Source organism: Melozone crissalis, unplaced genomic scaffold (assembly GCF_028551555.1).
Source record: "Melozone crissalis strain CALT ecotype California unplaced genomic scaffold, PUWL_Pcris_2 ptg000068l_1, whole genome shotgun sequence".
Lineage (NCBI taxonomy): Eukaryota > Metazoa > Chordata > Aves > Passeriformes > Passerellidae > Melozone > Melozone crissalis.
In genome coordinates, this window is record NW_026535846.1 from 2,626,841 (window position 1) to 2,645,291 (window position 18,451).

Sequence of the window (18,451 nt, forward strand, 5' to 3'; positions counted from 1 at the left end):
AACTGCACTGGCCTCAAGCTTTACCTTTGGCCCTACTCAGGATTCAAATTAAGCTAAGGGAAAAGGTAGGCATAAGTCCATATGAGATACTATATGGCAAACCATATCATGCAACTGTATTAAAAGGGGAGGTACATGTGAGTGGGGACCAGGCGATTGCAGAGTATGTTATGTCACTTAATAAGATCTTGAATTCTTTAAGAAATACCTTACAGTGGAATAGACCGCTCACGCTGGAGAATTCTGTCCACGACATTCAGCCTGGGGACCAGGTGTACATCAAGAAGTGGATCACGGATCCACTACGGGAATCATGGAGCGGACCCCACCAGGTGATGATGACAACCTACACGGCGGTGAAGGTCCAGGGGATGGATGCTTGGATCCATTACACCAGGGTAAAGAAGGCACCGTTCCAATGGGAAACCCAGATGGTGTCTCCAACCCGGATGATCTTCCGCGCAAAGCCGCCTTCTTAATTATATTACTGCTAGTGATCATGAGACTATTACCCGTTCAAGGGTCTACTCTAGTACAGGTTGAAGAAACAAAGGTTACAGTCATGGAAGGGATGGATGTTCAATTAACTTGTGTTATATTTGACAGCCAGAAAGTTGAGGCCGGTGAAGTTATTGCAATATGGATACGGGGGGCTGAAAGAAGCCGAGGCAAGATCGGAGTCGGTTGGGATCAGGATAAACAACAAGGAAACACGGTACTGAATCTTACTAAGGTAACCACAAACGATACAGGAGAATATACATGTTTGGTCAAGATACGGGATAGTTTTGATTACAAAAGAGTGAGTATGAGGGTTTTGCCATGGACAGGGGATCGTGCTGAAAACATAAAGGTTGATCCAGTATCAATGGCAGCGGACATGTGAGATGGGTCACCCCTTAGAATAAATTGTTCCTTCCTAGTAAGATCAAGATATCAAAGGAACCTACGGGTCAAAAGGTGGAGACAAAATAGGGAACTGACCTGGGACAGAATAGAGGACAGGACCAGTTGGTGGGAGAAGGAAGGCAAAGGTTGTGGGTGGTTGAATTTCACTAATCCTAGAATAGGAAATGCATGGTGGAGGCATGACAGAATGATGTTATCCTTACAGAGACACGGTAGAAGGGGTAGACGGGAGGCTAATGATACAATAGAACGGAATACTGAGCAGGAAAACTTAGTGGTAGGATTAATTAGAGATTTTGGGATCATGCAGAACGTGACTAAAATAACAGCTTGCCTACCATTACCACAGGCTGCAGGTGAACCAATTCCCTGGGGAATAATACCGGTAACCAAAATGCCTGAAACATTTAAGAATGTTTCATGGTCCTGCCAGTCAGTTCCCAAACCAGTAGATGTATGGAGGGATTTGTGTATGACCATTCGGGCTATGACTAGAGAGGAATGAGAAAAGAAATCCAATCATTATGGTTGGATTCAAAATACCAAGAGGTGTTTAATTGCAACCCCAATAGATGAGCCATGCAATACAGTACGAATAAGAACGAAATCCCACCGAAATGAGTTGTCAGAATGTCACACAGAATTTTGACACCTGGAATAGTTGGAAGACATTATGGGGACCTAGTGTTTTGGAACACTATAATTATCTTGGAGAAGTACAATGGTGCATCCAATGGTCAGGAGTAAAGAATCAGTCACATTATAGGGCCCTCATCACGTCTACATCTTCCTGAGAGTTCAGACCGCAGAAAGAGGATTGGAATTGTACTGAGGTTTTTACATGTGATACACCGGAAGACCGAATTGGATTGGTACCGGTGAAAATGGCATTAAAGTGGGGATGCGAGTGTAGGGGGTATGATCATATAGTTAGCAGAGAGTCCATGGAGGGACCTATAGGTTGCAGATATACTACTGTGCATAGCCCTGGAAATCTAGTCTGGATGTTGGGACATAGACAGTGGACCACACATTTACCTCTAGATGGATCAGTAACACAAATCACCCTAGGGGTTCCCACATTGTGTCCATACTGGAAACAGAATAGATTGATCCAAAGGAAAGGACTCAGAAAGAGGGAAGAATCCCTAGAGGAGCAGTGGCATGAACCTGGCTCAGGAGTACACTTTGGATGGATATTAGAATCATTATTCCCTCCGGTAGCGACATATCAAAATAGGGAAATGCTCAACAATTTGTTAGGACAGACAGAAAGGTTGGCAGCAGCTACTAAGAAGGGATTTAAAGATCTAAATTTGCAATTGCAAGCTACATCAAGAATGACCCTACAAAACAGAATGGCATTGGATTTGCTACTGTTAAGAGAACATGGAGTTTGTGGTTACCTGAGTAGGAGAATAGATCATTGCTGTGTACACATTCCAAATGTTACACTTGAAGTTGAGAAAGATATTTCTCAACTGGCAGAAGTGGAAACAAAAACCAAGGAAATTGAAAAGGAAGCACAGCATAACTGGATAGGAGCAGTATTTGATTCTTTGGGGCTTCACCTGTCTGGCTGGATTACATCTGCTATACAGTATGCACTAATGTTTTTAGTATTTTTAGTGACTACATGGATTGTATATAGATGCCTCTTAGGTGTGATCGAAAAGGAAAAGAAGCGATCTCTCCGGTTGCTGAAGGCGATGACCTGCGGGTGGCAGAATGAAGAACACTCCCCACCTCGTTATGAAGATGTTACTGTCAATACTGTTGATCGAGCATCCTTGCAGCAGGACTGAAGGATGCTCAAAAGGGGGGAAATGTTGGAAAAGAAATGAAATTTAGTAAAATGTGCAATTATAGTTTAGTTATGAGTTGTGTGTGAATTGGTTAGTTAAAAGCAGTTTTGCAGTTTTGTAGCCGTTGATAGTGTGTGTGTTGGGTTTGTGTGTAACCTAGCAGGTAGTCTTAGGAATTTAGTAAATAATTAAACTAGTGCAGGAGAGTAAGAATGCTAACCTGTCTGAAGGCAGCATACAATGCTCTTAGAATAAGATAAGCAGAAGATTTATGATCTTGCCTGTGAACTAAGGAATGTATCACAAGGGAACTGTTTCTTGGAGACTTTGTTGTGAATCGCATGTATAAGAGGGAAGCACCCATATGTGAAATCGGGGGCTTGGGTTTTTGGGACGTGAGTCCCCCAGTTCCCCTGGGCCCATAATAAAGCACCCACAAAACTTATCCGAGTTTTGTGTCATTTATCAATCGGGCAACATCATGAAGTCACCCAAGGACATGCCCCTGTCACGGTCAGGGAGTCTGGTCCCTGCCTCATCTCTGGGCTGCTGGGGGTCCCCCAGCTTCGGTATCGCCCCTTCCCTTCTGCCCGCCCCGGGGGTCCCCCATTCCACAGCCCTGGCTCTCACGGGGATCCCCAAAACCAATGTCCCGCCCCGTCGGTACCGGGCCATCCCCACGTGGACCCCCTGGGACCCTCCCGAGGGGCGATCGTGGCTCCTCTGCCCCCGAAAAAGCTCCTCTTGGGGAGCCCGGGGATATCCGGGGCTCGACTCCGGGATCTGCCGGCTCCGAACATTCTCCAAAAAATCCTCCCGGACACCCCTGGCTGGAGTAATTTGGGAATTTAGCTACTTGAGCTGGGCTTCTTCTGGGACTTTCAGCAGCCCCTTGTGTTCTTCACCTTGGAGTGAATGAACCTTGTCAGTCCCGCTGGTATCATTTGCTCCCTCTCTTCCAGTGATTTTAATAAACTTTTCAAAGAAAGACAACAAAATATTTTCTTTACACTGGCCACCCACAAAAGCCATTTTCCTCATCAGTTCTCCCATAAGTTCCCCAGGAAGAAGGAGAGACTGCATCCAAGTTCCAAGAGTTCTTCCAGAAAGAACTAAAACCTCGTCAAGGGAGAGAACCATGCTGTTTTCAAAGGGACTTGGAGTCAGACAACAGTGCCCTGAAATCACTGTGCCAAAGTAATGTCACAATCTGGTTAAGAAAATTGTTAGAGAGATTCCTCTGCCCCAATTAAGGTGCTAACAAGACCAAATCGAAAGTGGATTTTATTGAACAGTAAACGTGAGCTAGAGAGAGAGATGGAAAGAAAGAGAAAAGAGGGGACAGCAAGGGAGTGACAGGGACAGAGACCTCCCGTGGGGCAGAGCAAGTGTCACATTGTCCCCTGTGTGTGTGGCCTTCCCAGGGTGGAGGTTTTACACCTGAGCCAGTTTGGGTAAAGGGGGGTGGTGTTCACCCCCAGAGCAGGGATTACCCCACTGTTTCAGGTTGCAATGCAAGATGTAACCAAATGCATGTTTTCAATCCCCATCTTCATCAACTGTTATAAACAGGCAGGGCAGTGTTCTTTATCTCTTTCATGACTCAGCTCTGATAACACCCTCCAGGGGAGATATCTCCTGTGAACAGGCCATTGAGTGTCACTGCAGGACTGGTAAAATTTCATCATCCCATTGTGGGATGCTCTGCCCATCCAGGGGGAGGATCCAAGCATTCCTACCTGGATATATACTGAGGCTGGCAACACCAGGAGCACCTTGCCTACTGGATTCCCAGAGGACAAGAGCTCCATAACCACCACTGGACCTTCAGAGGAAGACCAGACCCTTCTGCAGGATCACAGCTTTGACAGAATCACGTTCATCACTCCAACAGGACTGCACCCACCATTTAATGGGACTGCTGCCACCACCCTGACCAACAGGGTGTCAGGTTATATCCTGACTCTGTCATTTGAAGGAAGTTTTTCTGTATCATTGCCTTGATCTCCTTTTTCTTATTAAATTGCAATTCCAGCTTGGACTCTCAGGTTTGCCTTCAAACCAGAACAAAAGACAATGTGCACACCCTTTGTTTTCTTCCCAAACCATGATTTCCCAATCCCAATCCCTGATTGGATGGAGGAGAAGGCTGCAAGGAAGAGGAAGGATCCCTGGGATACCCAGGTAGGTGAGGAGGAAGTCAGTACCCCTTTCCCCCTCTCTCCTGCTCCATCTCCCAGCACAGCATGGCCCTCGGCTGCAGGACAACCCTGCTGCCAATGCTTTCCTTTCAGGGAAGCACTGGGGGGATCTCCTTCCCCTTCCCTCTTGCACAGAGGCAAATCCCATCCTGTCCTTGCCCTTCATCCCCTAGACAGGAAACTGAAGATAGAGACCACAGAGGAAAAATCTCCTTGGCAGAACTTTGTGGAAGAGGCTGTTTTGAGTGACTCCACAGTGCAGAATTCCAATTGTGAGGAAAATCCCCCGAGATCCTGCAGGAGGAGGGGCTGCAAACCCAGCCCAGGGTGCTCTGAGGAAGAAAGACCCACCCTGAGCCAGGAAGGTAGACAGAGCTTCAGCCAGAGCTCCGAGCTGGTGGCCCATGAGCAGCTACATGATGGGGAGAAGGCCCACAAGTGCTTGCAGTGTGGGAAGAGCTTCAGGCAGAGCAGCACCCTGATGAGCCACCAGATGATCGATGATCCACACTGGGGAATGGCCTTAGGAGTGTGGGGAACGTGGGAAGGGCTTCAGCTACAGATCCACCTTTCTGACCCACCGACGCATCCACACTGGGGAGAGGCCCTACGAGTGTGCCCAGTGTGGGAAGAGGTTTCAGAGCAGCTCCAATCTCCTCCAGCACCAGCAGATGCACACTGGCGAGAGGCCCTTCCTCTGCCCTTACTTTGGGGAAGGGCTTCAAGTACAACTTCACCCTTATCACCCACCTTATCGCATCCACCCTGGGGAGAGGCCCTATGAGTGTCCCCAGTGTGGGAAGAGTTTCACCCAGAGCTCTAACTTGACCAGACACCAACGGAGTCACCAGTAAGGGAGGCCCGGCAAATACCCCGCTTGCAGGAAGAGCTTCATGCACCATTCCAGTTTCATTTCCCATTGGAGAAAAAACATTGGGAAGACCCCTGGTAATCCATGTTACCTGTGATCCATGTGGGGAAGAAACCAGTCCCTTGTCCTGCCCCTCCCACTGACATGATGTGGCATTGAAGAACATGAGGGTCTGACCATGGCTTTGTCATTACATTCACTCCCACCTCAGAACATTGCCAGGGGCAGGAAAGGGACTCTCTCTCTCTCTCTCTCTCTCTCTGCCTCAGGAGAAGCATGTCCTTTCCAGTAAGGGGAAATTGTGGCCAGGCAGACCCAGTGTTTTAGTTTTCCCTGTAAACAGTTTTATTTTTCCCTTCTGTTATCAATATTATTTGTGTTCCCTAGCCCGGGACTAGGGTGACCAACTTCATCGCTCAACCAATGGCTCAATCAAACCCATCTGCACCTCAGGAATCCCAAGAACAGCTCCCTGGGGGTGAGGCCCCTGGGTGGCTTTGGCCATGAAAGCATGAGAATGAGACCCATGGGTGGCCTTCGCCACAAATGTGGGCAAGCACCCACTGATCGTGTGGGCAGTGTGTCGTCTCCACAACAGTTCCGACGACTCAGCCATCTGCCTTCCCTTTTGGGTGGACACAGGATCAGATGTCACCATCATCCCAGACATACACTGGCCTCTACCATGGAAGCTAGAAGAAGCCCCCATTGTGGGCAGAGTTGGAGGGCTGTCCCGAGTCCACAAAAGCACCCAACCAGTAGCAATAACCCTCTGCACTGAGAGAGGACCAGGAAGAACTATCACCCTCACTACATATGTTATGTTGGATTGCCCACCCTTGTTGGGGAGGGATGCCCTAGCCCTGCTGGACATTAGGGTGACAAATTTATTCTAAGGGCCACTGTCACATACCCGCCATTGCCCATCAAGCTAACTTGGAAATCAGTTGATCCGGTGTGGATCGAGCAGTGGCCCTTGTCCAAGCCTCGAATGACTGCTCTCCTTGAGCTAGTTGGCCGTGAGTTACACAAGAATCATATAGAACCCTCCACGAGCCCATGGAACACCCCGATCTTCATAATACCTAAACGGTCTGGTGAAGACTTTCATCTCCTGCACGACCTGTGGGAAGTGAACAAGAGAATCCAGCCTATGGGCCCTGTACAAACTTTGCTGCCCATGAACTCGATGATACTGAGAGAACAACCCTGTGCAGTGCTCGATATCAAAGACTGCTTCTTTTCTATTCCCCTGCACGAAGACAACATGGAGCAGTTCGCCTTTTCCATCGTCTTTCTGAACAGCCAGCGGCCCAACTTACGCTTCCAGTGGAAAATGTTACCCCAAGGAATGATCAACTCCCCTACCATCTGCCAGATCACAGTAGACCGAGCGCTAGCACGAGTCTGGCAGAGCAATCCGACTGTGACCATCATGCAGTACATGGACGACATCCTGATCGCCGCACCATCAACAAGATGAGTAGACCAGCTGGTATCAACCATCTCCGAGACCTTAAAGACAAATGGCTTCGAGATAGTGAGTGCGAAAATAAAAAAGGGACCGTGTGTGACCTTCCTAGGAGTGGGAATCACAAGCTCCTACATAACTCCTCCCCAGATGAAATTCCGCCAAGACATCAAGATGCTCCAAGATGCAGCAGCTGGTAGGGTCCTTACAGTGGCTCCGCAACATCGTCCTGATTCCTCTTGAGGTCATGGACCCTCTAAATGACCTCTTGAAAGGAAAGAACCCGTGGGAGCAGAAAACCCTGACACCGGAAGCGATAAGCTCGCTCAACTTCATCGAACGTCAGATGTCAGTGAGCATGCTCACCAGATGGGATTCAAGTGCACAAGTCGATCTGTATGTCCACTTTACAAAAAAGGGGGGAGTGGGAGCCTTAGCCCAAGGACCCCCTGACAAAGTCCAACCGATACTATGGGTGGTCTTGGGGAAACCGTCACGTGCCTTTTCTCTGGGAGTCGAGTGCCTCAGCAGCCTCATCATGAAAGGCAGGAAACTTGCCCTAAGACATCTGGGCATCGAACCTTCCAAGATATACTAGCCCTTCCCCAAACAGCTCTGCGTGCAGTCAACAACAATATCTGAATATCTAGCCATGGCCCTTGCAGGCTTTGGAGGAGAGATTCGCTATGCGGCAAAACCCCCTTGGACTTGGCTGCTCACGGTCATCGATATCGACCTCCCACCAAAGATAATTGACCGACCGCAGGCAGGACCAACCATCTTCACGGATGCATCATTGCTGACCTCCACCGCAGTGGCAGTATGGCAGTCAGGAGAACAGTGGCAATGTGTCAAGACAACCGACCCCACGCTTTCAGTCCAACAGCTTGAAGCAGCAGCCGTAGTGCTAGCGTGTGGACTGTTCCCAGAAGAACACCTTAACATTGTGACTGACTCCATATTTGTGGCCAAACTCTGCCTAGCCATGTCCGGACCAGGTGTGTCAGTGTCCACAGTGGCAATGATGCTGGCGGAAGCACTCTATTCACGGAAAGGCACCATATCAGTCATCCACGTCAACAGCCATGACCCGATCAAAGGATTCTACCAAATTGGCAAGGAGAAGGCTGACACTGCCGTAAAAGGCGTATGGACACTGAAAGAAGCTCATCAGTTGCACGAATCCCTTCACATCGGAGCTAAAGCACTTGCGAAAAAGTGCAGGATTTCTACCGCAGACACAAAGCACGTTGTTGCCACATGCCCCGACTGCCAGAAGTCACTTCTGTGGTCAAGTGGCATCAACCCCAGAAGCCTCAAAGCCTCAGAAATATGGTAAACAGACTTTACACAATGCCAGCTGTTGAGACCCTGAGCGTGGCTTGCAGTTACCGTAGATAAGTACAGCGGTATGATTGTGCCCACACAGCATCCCAAGACTGATTGCAAAGCGACCATCCAATATTGGCTAACAGCCATGGCATGGCTTGGAGTTCCAAAACAAATCAAAACAGACAACTGCACAAGTTTCATCTCAAAGACGGTCCAAGCATTCGTCTCGAAATGGAACATCGCCTTGGTACATGGCATCCCATACAACAGCACCGGACAAGCCATCGTCGAAAGAGCAAACCAGACTCTGAAAATTAAACTGGAAGTACTAGCAAAGACAGAAGGCTTCACCAATACCATTCCCCCGAGTGACCAGGCGCGCATACTAGCAACTGCGCTGCTAGCGTTAAATCAATTCCCTAGGGGGGATGAAACAAACAATCCAGTGGCCCAGAGACACTGGGCCGCTCGAGCACTAGAGAAAGGCCCACGGGTTGTGATCAAAAACGAACTTGGGGAGTGGGAACAAGGTTGGAGACTAGTGTTCACGGGTCGGGGGTATGTGGCCGTTAAAAAAGATGGGGACATTAAATGGTGTCCACTCAAATCTATTAAACCAGACTTTCAGAGTGAAACTCATGAGAATTGTGAGACTTTGTTTGCAGGACTGGATCATTGGACGCCCCCGCAACCCATACGCCCCACTACCAGGAAAGAGAGAGAGACCACCGAGCAACCCGACATCACCTGAGAAGGTCGCACCATCAAAATCAAAGCAGCAACGGTATCTCTGTGTGATCTTGTTTCTAGGGTTAGCAGGCAGAGGACAGGCAAACACAAAACATTACCCTCACCAGCCATTCAGAGTCCTGTATCGCCAGGAAGAAGAGGTGTACCGCTTGTTCGAAGAACCTGACTGGCTCCACAAACGAGAAGCGATAACAGGCATCACCATCACAATGCTCCTCGGTTTAGGAGCTACCGGCACTGCCACAGGCATCTCGGCCCTTGCAACACAACATCAAGGACTGGCACAACTGCAGATGACTGTCGACGAGGACTTGCAAAGGATCGAGAAATCCATCTCTTCCCTAGAAAAATCCCTTTCCTCGCTCTCAGAGGTTGTCCTCCAAAACAGGCGAGGACTGGACCTTTTGTTCATGCAGCAAGGAGGCCTGTGTGGCGCCTTGAAAGAGGAATGCTGCTTTTATGCGGACCACACCGGAGTCGTTAGAGACTCCATGGCCAACTAAACCTAAGAAAAATGGACAGAGAAGCTCAACAGGGCTGGTTCAAGTCGTGGTTCAACCAGTCCCCATTGCTTACCACCCTGATTTCTACCCTAATAGGCCCACTCACTATAATCTTACTAACCCTAATCTTTGGGCCTTGCATATTAAACAAACTGGTGCTATTCGTTAAAAAGTGATTAGAAACGGTTAACATTATGTTTGTCGAGCGCTGACAATTACTTTAAGGCGTGCCAGTTACTAACACACTTACAATTTTATACTAATTTTACTAGCCCATGAAATTTTGTAACCTCTACATTTTATAATTTTATATGATTTTTACTAATCATGAGGGAGGGGGGAAATGTGGAGAGTTAGGGACATGCGTGCGGAAGAAATTGGGCTGTACGGTCAGTCAGGACATCTACCCCCCCTGCAGTCAGACCTTTGCTCCATGCCTGGCTGCACCCAGCCAGACGTGAGCAGAAGGAAATGACACTGACTGCCCAAGCTATAAAAACCCTTGTGACCCCTCAATAAATGCCATTTGCTGTCCACCACGTTGGTGTCAGGAGCATATGGACCGAGTGACCCTGAGGTTAGGGCCACCGTGCCAGACTAAGAACCAGGTCGGCACGCCTTGAGAAGGCAACAGAGGTGATATAAAAAAAAAAAACTAAAACTAAGATGCTGACTACAGAGTTATTTAATCTTCTGTAGAAATGGGCAACTCCGTGAAGCTCAAAGCATGAAGCCACTCAAGGGAGATGCATTGGAATGACCAGAGAATAGCTGCAGGAGGAAATCTGGAAGCAGCAGGAAGGACATAGATCGAGCTGATCCCAATGAAGACACATCCTTAGACAAGGTCATTTAAAAAGGAGAGCTAGAAACACCAGAAGGAAGAGAGTCGTGACATATTAGACTGAATGTTGGTGGCAATGGTAGAGAGGAAGATCTGTATTTCTTCTCCTGCCATCAGTAGAAGAATCCAGTAGATCTCCAGGAAATCCATGCTCCTGGAGGGAAAATTTTGCTATTTCTTAAAAGTACACCAGTGACCCAGATAATAAAGATTTTCTGGTATATTGGGAAACTAACAGGTACTAAAACCTGTGCCCCTTTCCAGGCAGACATCAGTTGTGTGCCCATGAACAGGCAATGCCACTTGTGCCCTGAGGTGCCCAGCTGGGATTGGATCTCTCTGAGAGCACCTGAGAGAGAGCAGAGCACCTTGCAAGCTGCAGGTCCCTGACAGCCTCGCAGGGCTCCTGTCCCATCAACATCTGCTCCACTCCAGTCTGAAACAGGGCCCAGCATGGTGCCAGGATCATCAGAGAGCTGAGGTGTGTGCTGGAATTCAATGCCCTCCCAATCCCGCGGCAGCCCTACATTTCCCTCCTGCAGCCTTGGTCTCCAGCACAGCCATGGAGGCTCTTTGGGCTCTGGAGTGTTCCTGCAGGCCCCAAGAGCAGCTGAGCTCTGCCTTTGGCACAGTCAGGCCTGGCCAGCACAGGCCATGCTCAGCAATTGCTTGTGTGTGCCTGGCCTTGCTGTCAGCCCCGGCAGCAGCTGTGTGGCCCCTTCCTGGCCCTGTGCTGGCCCAGACATGGTGGCCCGGCCCCTGTGCAGGCCCAGCCCAGGCCAGGAGCATTGCGGCTGGGAACGGCCCCTGTGCCGTGGTGCCCACAGCAGCCTTGGGGCTCTGTGCCCCATGGACTCCCTGCTGGGCAGCCTCTGCCAGCTCCTGCAGAGCCCGTGGCACCTGTGGGGCTGCACAGACAGCCCTGCCCCGGGCTCTGCCAGCCTCTGGGCCAGCAGAGAGGCAGCCAGGGCTGGCCATGGCCGGGAACAGGCCCTGAGCCCCGCAGGAGGATGGAGCTGGGCCACAGCCAAACTCAGCCCAGGCCAAAGCTAGGCTCAAGCAGCCAGGGCTGCCAAGGGCTGGGCACAGAGGCTGGCACTGACAAATGTCCTGGGCCCCCTCCCTGCTCTGTCCATGCCACCAAGGGCACAGAACAACCTCCTCTCTGGGCCACTTGCGTGTTTGCAATGCCTTGCACAGGCGCTGGCCCTGCCCCACAAGGCCTGGCCTGAGTCCTGCCCCTGCACACTCAGCCAGGCTGAGATGGACACTGATGGTTTCTGGGCCAGGGTCTTGGAGCCAAGCCCAGCTCCCTGCAAGCTCTGCCAGCTGTCCTGAGCTCTGGGCAGCACCAAGGGCCTCACCCCAGCCCAGCTTGCTCTGGCCCCACAGCTCTTCTCAGGCCAGGCTGCTCTGGGCACTGCCCCACAGCCTCAGCTCCTGGCAAGGGCACAGCAGCAGCTGCAGCTGCCACAGGACTCAGCCCCAGCCATGGGGGAAGGTGCCGGGCCAAGGCCAAAGGAGGCTCCCTGGCTGCCCTGCTCCCCTCTGCCTGAGGCGCTGAGAGCTCTGCAGCCCCTGCTGCCATCCCATCTGCCCAGGGTAGCACAAGAACCCCGGCCCTGGGGCCCTCAAGAGCTGCTCCTGCTCCAGGCCCAGAGCCCATACCAAAGCTGGAGCAGCCACAAAGCTGTGCCCATTCCTGTTCATTGTGGCTCTAATGGGAATGGATCCTCAGCCACTTGGAGGTTGCTGATGAATTTTACTACTCCAGAGGCCTCTTCTTTCTGGAGCTCCTCAGTTCAGGAATTCAGTGAGCAAAGCTCATAAATATTTGTTCAAATACCCAAACAGGAAAAACCACTGGGAATAATCTATGTTTTCAATTCTTCCATGGTTAATTAGACAGATTTCAGAAGAGTATTCAAAGTGAATCTTCTATATTGAAAACAATGCATGTTTGGTTTTCTTTTCCTGTTTATAGATTGATATCAGACATGTCCAATTAATATTGACCCCCAGACCTTTCTAATGCAGTCTGAATACACATGAAGATCAAGACCCTTAATGGCTGACAATCAATAACACTTTATCCCCACCACCACCCCTCCACTTCCCTCATACAACCCCTGGCACGCCTATGGATCTGGAATGGTGTGGCCAGCAAGAGCAGGGCAGTGATTCTTCCCCTGTGCTCAGCAGTGCTTGAGCAGCACTTTGAGTGCTGTTTGCAGTTCTGGGCCCCCAATTTAGGAAGGACATGGAGGGGCTGGAGCATGTCCAGAGAAGGGCAACAAGGCTGGGGAGGTGTCTGGAACACAAGTCCTGTGAGGAGTGGTGGAGGGAGTTGGGGTTGTTTATCCTGGAGGAGAGGAGGCTCAGGGGAGACCTCATCCCTCTCTACAACTCCCTGACAGGAGGGTGCAGCCAGGTTGGGCTCAGGCTCTTTTCCCAGGGAACAGTGACAGGACAAGAGGACACAGCCTTCAGCTGCACCAGGAAACATTTAGGCTGGACATTAGGAAATATTCTCCATACAACTGGACATTGGAATCGGCTGCTCAGGTAGGTGGGTGAGTCACCATCCCTGGAAGTGTTTAAGGAAAGAATGGATGTGACACTCAATGCCATGGCCGTGGTGACAAGGTCGTGTTGGGTCCCAGATTGGCCTTGATGCTCTCCAAGGTCTTTTCCCGCCAGGTTGATTCTCTGATGATTGTGACAGTGCAGGGGTCTGGGGAAGCAAGGGATCATTGTGACACTGCAGGGCCTGGTGGCACTAAGAGGACCATGGTGACACTGTGTACGACATGGCAGCACAGAGCCAAGAGGCCATTGTGACACTGTGGGGCTGAATGTAAGCAAGGAGTCCATTGTGACAGTCTGGGTCCTGGTGGAACCACAGAGGCCATTGTGAACCTGCAGAGCCTTGTGGAACTGAGGGGCCGGGCCATTGTGCCACTGTGGAACCAAGGAGACCCTTGGGAGAGCCTGGGGACAATGGAATCAAGGGGCCATTGCTCCATTGCAGGGACTCTGGGAACTGAGGAAACAATTGTGACACTGTGGTGCCCCATGGAACCAAGGGTCCCGGGTGACACTGCAGGATCTTGTGTCACCAGGGCTCCATTGTGACACTGCAGCACCAAGGAATTCATTGTGGCCCTCTGAGGCCTCATGGAACCAAGAGGCCACTGTGACCTTGCAGGGCCTTCTGGAACCATGCAGAGCATTGTGACAGAGCAGGACCTGGTGTCATGATGGGGCCATTGTGACACTGAAGGGCTCCATGGAACCAAGGGGCCAGTGCTAATCCTCAGGGACTCCTGGAATGAAGGAAACGTGTTTGACACCGTGGTGGCCCTTGGGACCAAGAGGCCATTGTGACATGGTGAAACCAAGGAGAGCATTGCTGCACTGCCAGACCTTGTGGAACCAAAGATCTATTGTGACACTGCGGGGCTTTGGGGGACCACGGTGCCATTGTGACATTGCAGGGCACAAGGATCCAAGGGACTTTGTGACACCAAGGGGTCCCATGGAACCAAAGGGACATCGTGACACTGGGAGGCCTCATGGAATCATGGAGCCCATTGGGACACTGGAGCCTCATGGAACCCTGGTGACACCAAGTTGTGTGGGAGTGTGGATCTGCTGGAGGGTTGGAGGGCTCTGCAGAGGGCCCTGGACAGGCTGGATCCAGGGCCCAAATCAATCAAGGTGAGGTTGAACATGTCCAAGTGCCGGGTCCTGCACTTTGGCCACAACAGCCCCTGCAGCACTACAGGCTGGGGACAGAGTGGCTGGAGAGCAGCAGGGCAGAAAGGGACCTGCAGGGACTGACGGACAGCAGGCTGGACATGAGCCAGCAGTGTGCCCAGGTGGCCAAGGAGGCCAATGGCTCCTGGCCTGGATCAGGAATGGTGTGGCCAGCAGGAGCAGGGAAGGGATTGTTCCCCTGTGCTCAGCACTGCTTGGGCAGCACCTCGAGTGCTGTTTGCAGTTCTGGGGCCCCCAATTTAGGAATGACATGGAGGGGCTGGAGCGTGTCCAGAGAAGGGCAGCAAGGCTGGGGCGGGGTCTGGAGCACAAGAGCTTTGAGGAGTGGCTGAGGGAGCTGGGGTTGTTTATCCTGGAGAAAAGAAGACTCAGGGGAGACAAGGCGGTGTCAGGGCACAGGGTGGACTTGATCTCCAAAGTAGTTTCCAACCTTGCTGATTCTGGGATTCTCTGAAACCACCCTTGGAGCAGTTGCAGGATGAGCCCCGGGCCTCCTCTGCAGAAGCTCCAGCAGCCCAGGTCCCTCAGCTTCTCCTGCCAGCCCCAAAGCCCATCCTATCAGTCCTGCAGAGCCTCTGCAGCTCCTCCTCACAGCCCAGAATAGGGAGCCCCAGAGCCAAACACAGCAGCCCAGATGTGCCCCCCTGGCCTGGGGTGCCTCTGGCAAGGGAGCAGCACCAGGCACTGCAGGAGACTGCAGACAATTCCTGCAGCACTTGCAGGATGATCCTGCTGTCCAAGGGATGTTCTCATGTTTACTATAGGTGGCCTTTCAGTCCTAGTAAAATATCTGTATTGTACTTGAATATCTGTATATAGGCCTTGCCCCGGTAAGCCTCGGGTGTTCTTGATGGGCTGCAGCTGCAATGTCCTTACTTGGGCTGCAGCTGTGGCTAGTGAAGATACCTGGGATAAAAGGGGGTGGTTTGGCAAGTCAGGGAGAGCCTTGAAGGAAAAACATGTAGAAGGAGTCTGTGCCGTGATGATCTGTAGCTGTAAGAAAAAACTGAGGACATATGGGACTTTAGCAATATGATACCAACAGTATGGGACTCTAGAAATATAACAACACCCATGGGGCCAAGTCAGGAACGGCAATGGGGAGTGGGGCCAGAGAGGAAAGCGCAAACAGGGATGGGCTGTTTGCAGGGGAGGGAACAGGGGTGGGCAATGGGAATTAGTATGTACAAGGGAAGAGGAAAGAAAGCAAAGGTGAAGCCAAGGAAATGCTCAGGGAAGTTTGGGAGTGGCTGCCAGGCAGCCCTGGCTCTGAGCAACAGCGTCTGCAGTGGGACAGGAAACTCCCAGCTGATAGGAACAAACTTTCTGGCTGAGTGCAGAGGCCAGGACAAAGGTGAGTGCTTTCCCTGGTGTCCCCAAGCCCTTGCTGGCCCCAGGGGCTGATGGCATTTGTGCTCCCTCAGGTTCATGTCCCCACAGCAACAGCATGGGGGTGCTCCCCCTGCTGTGTGCAATGCAAACAGGGGCTGCTGAGCCAGTGCTGCCGTGTCTGTGCCTGCAAGGATGGGGCACCTGTGTGAGCTGGGGGAGAGGCAAGGGCTGCAGACGAGAGATGTTGTTGGCAGCTCCATCAGGACGCTCTGGGACGCTGCGCTGGGCTGTCCAGTGCACTGGGGATGGATCAGCCCCTGCTCTGCTGCTCCTTCCCCACTGCCCCAGGGCCCTTGCAGAACACCGGCTGTTGCTGTCCTCAGCTGCCATGGCAACCCTCAGGACAAAGCGGTGCCAGGGCTGTTCCAGGTACAATTGCAGTGACACTCCTTGGTGCCACCAGGTGCCATGGCAACGGCCACAGGGACCCGTTCCTTGGTTTGGTGCCATGGCAACCAATGCCCGGAGCCGTTGTGGTGGTTGCTGGCCATGGAAAGCTGCCCTGGCCCCTTGCTCAGGGCTGGTGTCAGTGCCCCGAGCCAGAGGGGATCCCTTGCTGGGGGCTGTGCCATGGCCACCTGCCCTGTGCCGCGCTGGCCGCTCAGGCACCAGGAACCAGCAGCCAATGGCACTGCCAGGGCCAAAGGCCAGGTCAGCCAGACAGAAAGGGGCAGGGCTGGGCACTGTTTCCATGGCAACCGGCACTGGGGGGACACCTGGGTCACCTGGCCTGGCAGTTGCCATGGAAACCCCTGGCAGGCACTGAGGGCACAGCCCCTGGCACTGAGACACTGCTGGGCCGGGTGCTGAGCACAGGGCTGAGCACGCAGAGATGGTTTTGTTCTTGCTGAGCTGCAGCACAGCCAAGGCCTGTCCTGCCCCTCGTCCAGCCACGCTGGGGAGGGGCTGGGGCTGCGGAGGAGCTGGGCAGGGGACACAGCCAGGACAGGGGACCCCAGCTGACCCTGGGCATACCCCAGACCAGAGCACATCATGCTCAGGGTATGAAGGGGGGCATTTTGGAGGGAGGGCTTTTGCCTTCCCAGGTAACACTTAGGCAAGAGGGGGCCCTGTTTCACCAGTGTGCAGGGTCACTACCAAAGACACAGACACCAACTGAAGGAATTGTGTCATTTATATCATGCACAGCTGCAGAGATTTACAAAAGGATAAGCTCAGCAAAGCACATCATCATTAGCAAAGAATTACAAAAAAAGCTCAGCAATCCATTATAACTCATCATTACATTTTGATGACTAACCCCTTGGTGAAACACCAGAGGTGTTTGTGGCAGACAAAGATTCTGGCTGACTATCAAGGTACACCTTACAGACATCAGTAGTACTTTAGTGACACCGTTCTTCATCCTTTTTTCTCAATCTCATTCGAGTTAGGAACAAGAATTCTGTTTTGCATGGAGCTGGCACCTTTTTAATTCCAGAATAATGCCCCAAGGCCCTTTGCTGTTCAGCTTTACCGTGCTGTCTGTGGCTAACAAGGCTTGGGGGGGCCCTTTCCCCTCTGGCTGGAAGGGGCTGGGTCCCAGTCCCTGAGGGGCACCCAGGCTCCTGGATGGAATTGCTGTGCAAGTCCCTCAGTGTCACAGCAGCCTTCACATGGAGCCCTGTGGATCAGAGCATTTTCCAAAGGGGCCCTTGGGGCATACAGGGAGATCTGGTCTGGCAGGATGTGTAAAACAATATCCTGTCAGATCTACTTGTTCTCACACAGGATCCTTGGATGCAGGGACACATTCCATTGTTCCTGCCCAGGTTTCAGGACTCAGAGTTGTCTTTCCCAGGAGCTGCTCCTTCAGCTGCCTTGGGAGGGCCATTTGGCCTCCAGACCCACATTCTGGCTCCATTATTAGGGCTGCTGGATCCAAACCATTTATCTCCACAAATGGTGGTGACTGGAGGTGGATCTCCTTTTTCACAATCGTTCTTAAAATTGCAAGATCAATAATTGTGCTACCCTGTCATGGGGTTGAATAATCCAATCTTGTTCATTATAGTTTAACAGAATTACTGTAATTTCTCCTTGATGTTCTGCATCAATTCCTCCTGCCATGACAGGAACTCTTTACAAGGCCAAGCTCCAAGGGAACAGTTCCCAAAGCAAAGTGTCCTGGAGGAATCTGAATTCCTATTTCAGTATTGATAGCTCTTACTTGCTTTGAATTTCTCCTAATGTATTCCAATGCACGAAGGGCCAGCCCTGCAGCCTCTGGGCTGACCCTGCCAGGGGCCATCACAGCCAAAACAATTTCCCAGGCAGCCCAAGTCTCACTGCCCATGGTTGGATTTGCAAATTGGGGGCAGCCATGCACAGCCAGGGGGTTCCATTTCCCCAGCGGGCCATTGTAAGGGCATGGAGCACATCTGGGAGATGGGTTCTCCATGGGCAAAGGTTCCATCTCCTCATTTTTTTCAACTGCTCTTTCAACAACCCCTTCACCCTTTCAACCAATCTTGTAGTTTTTGCATAGTCTGGTACATGAAAAACCCTGCAGGCAAAATCACTGTATTTTTCACAGGAACAGACAAAGCACTCTGCATCACAGTATCAGCACACCCTGTAAAAATCGCCAATT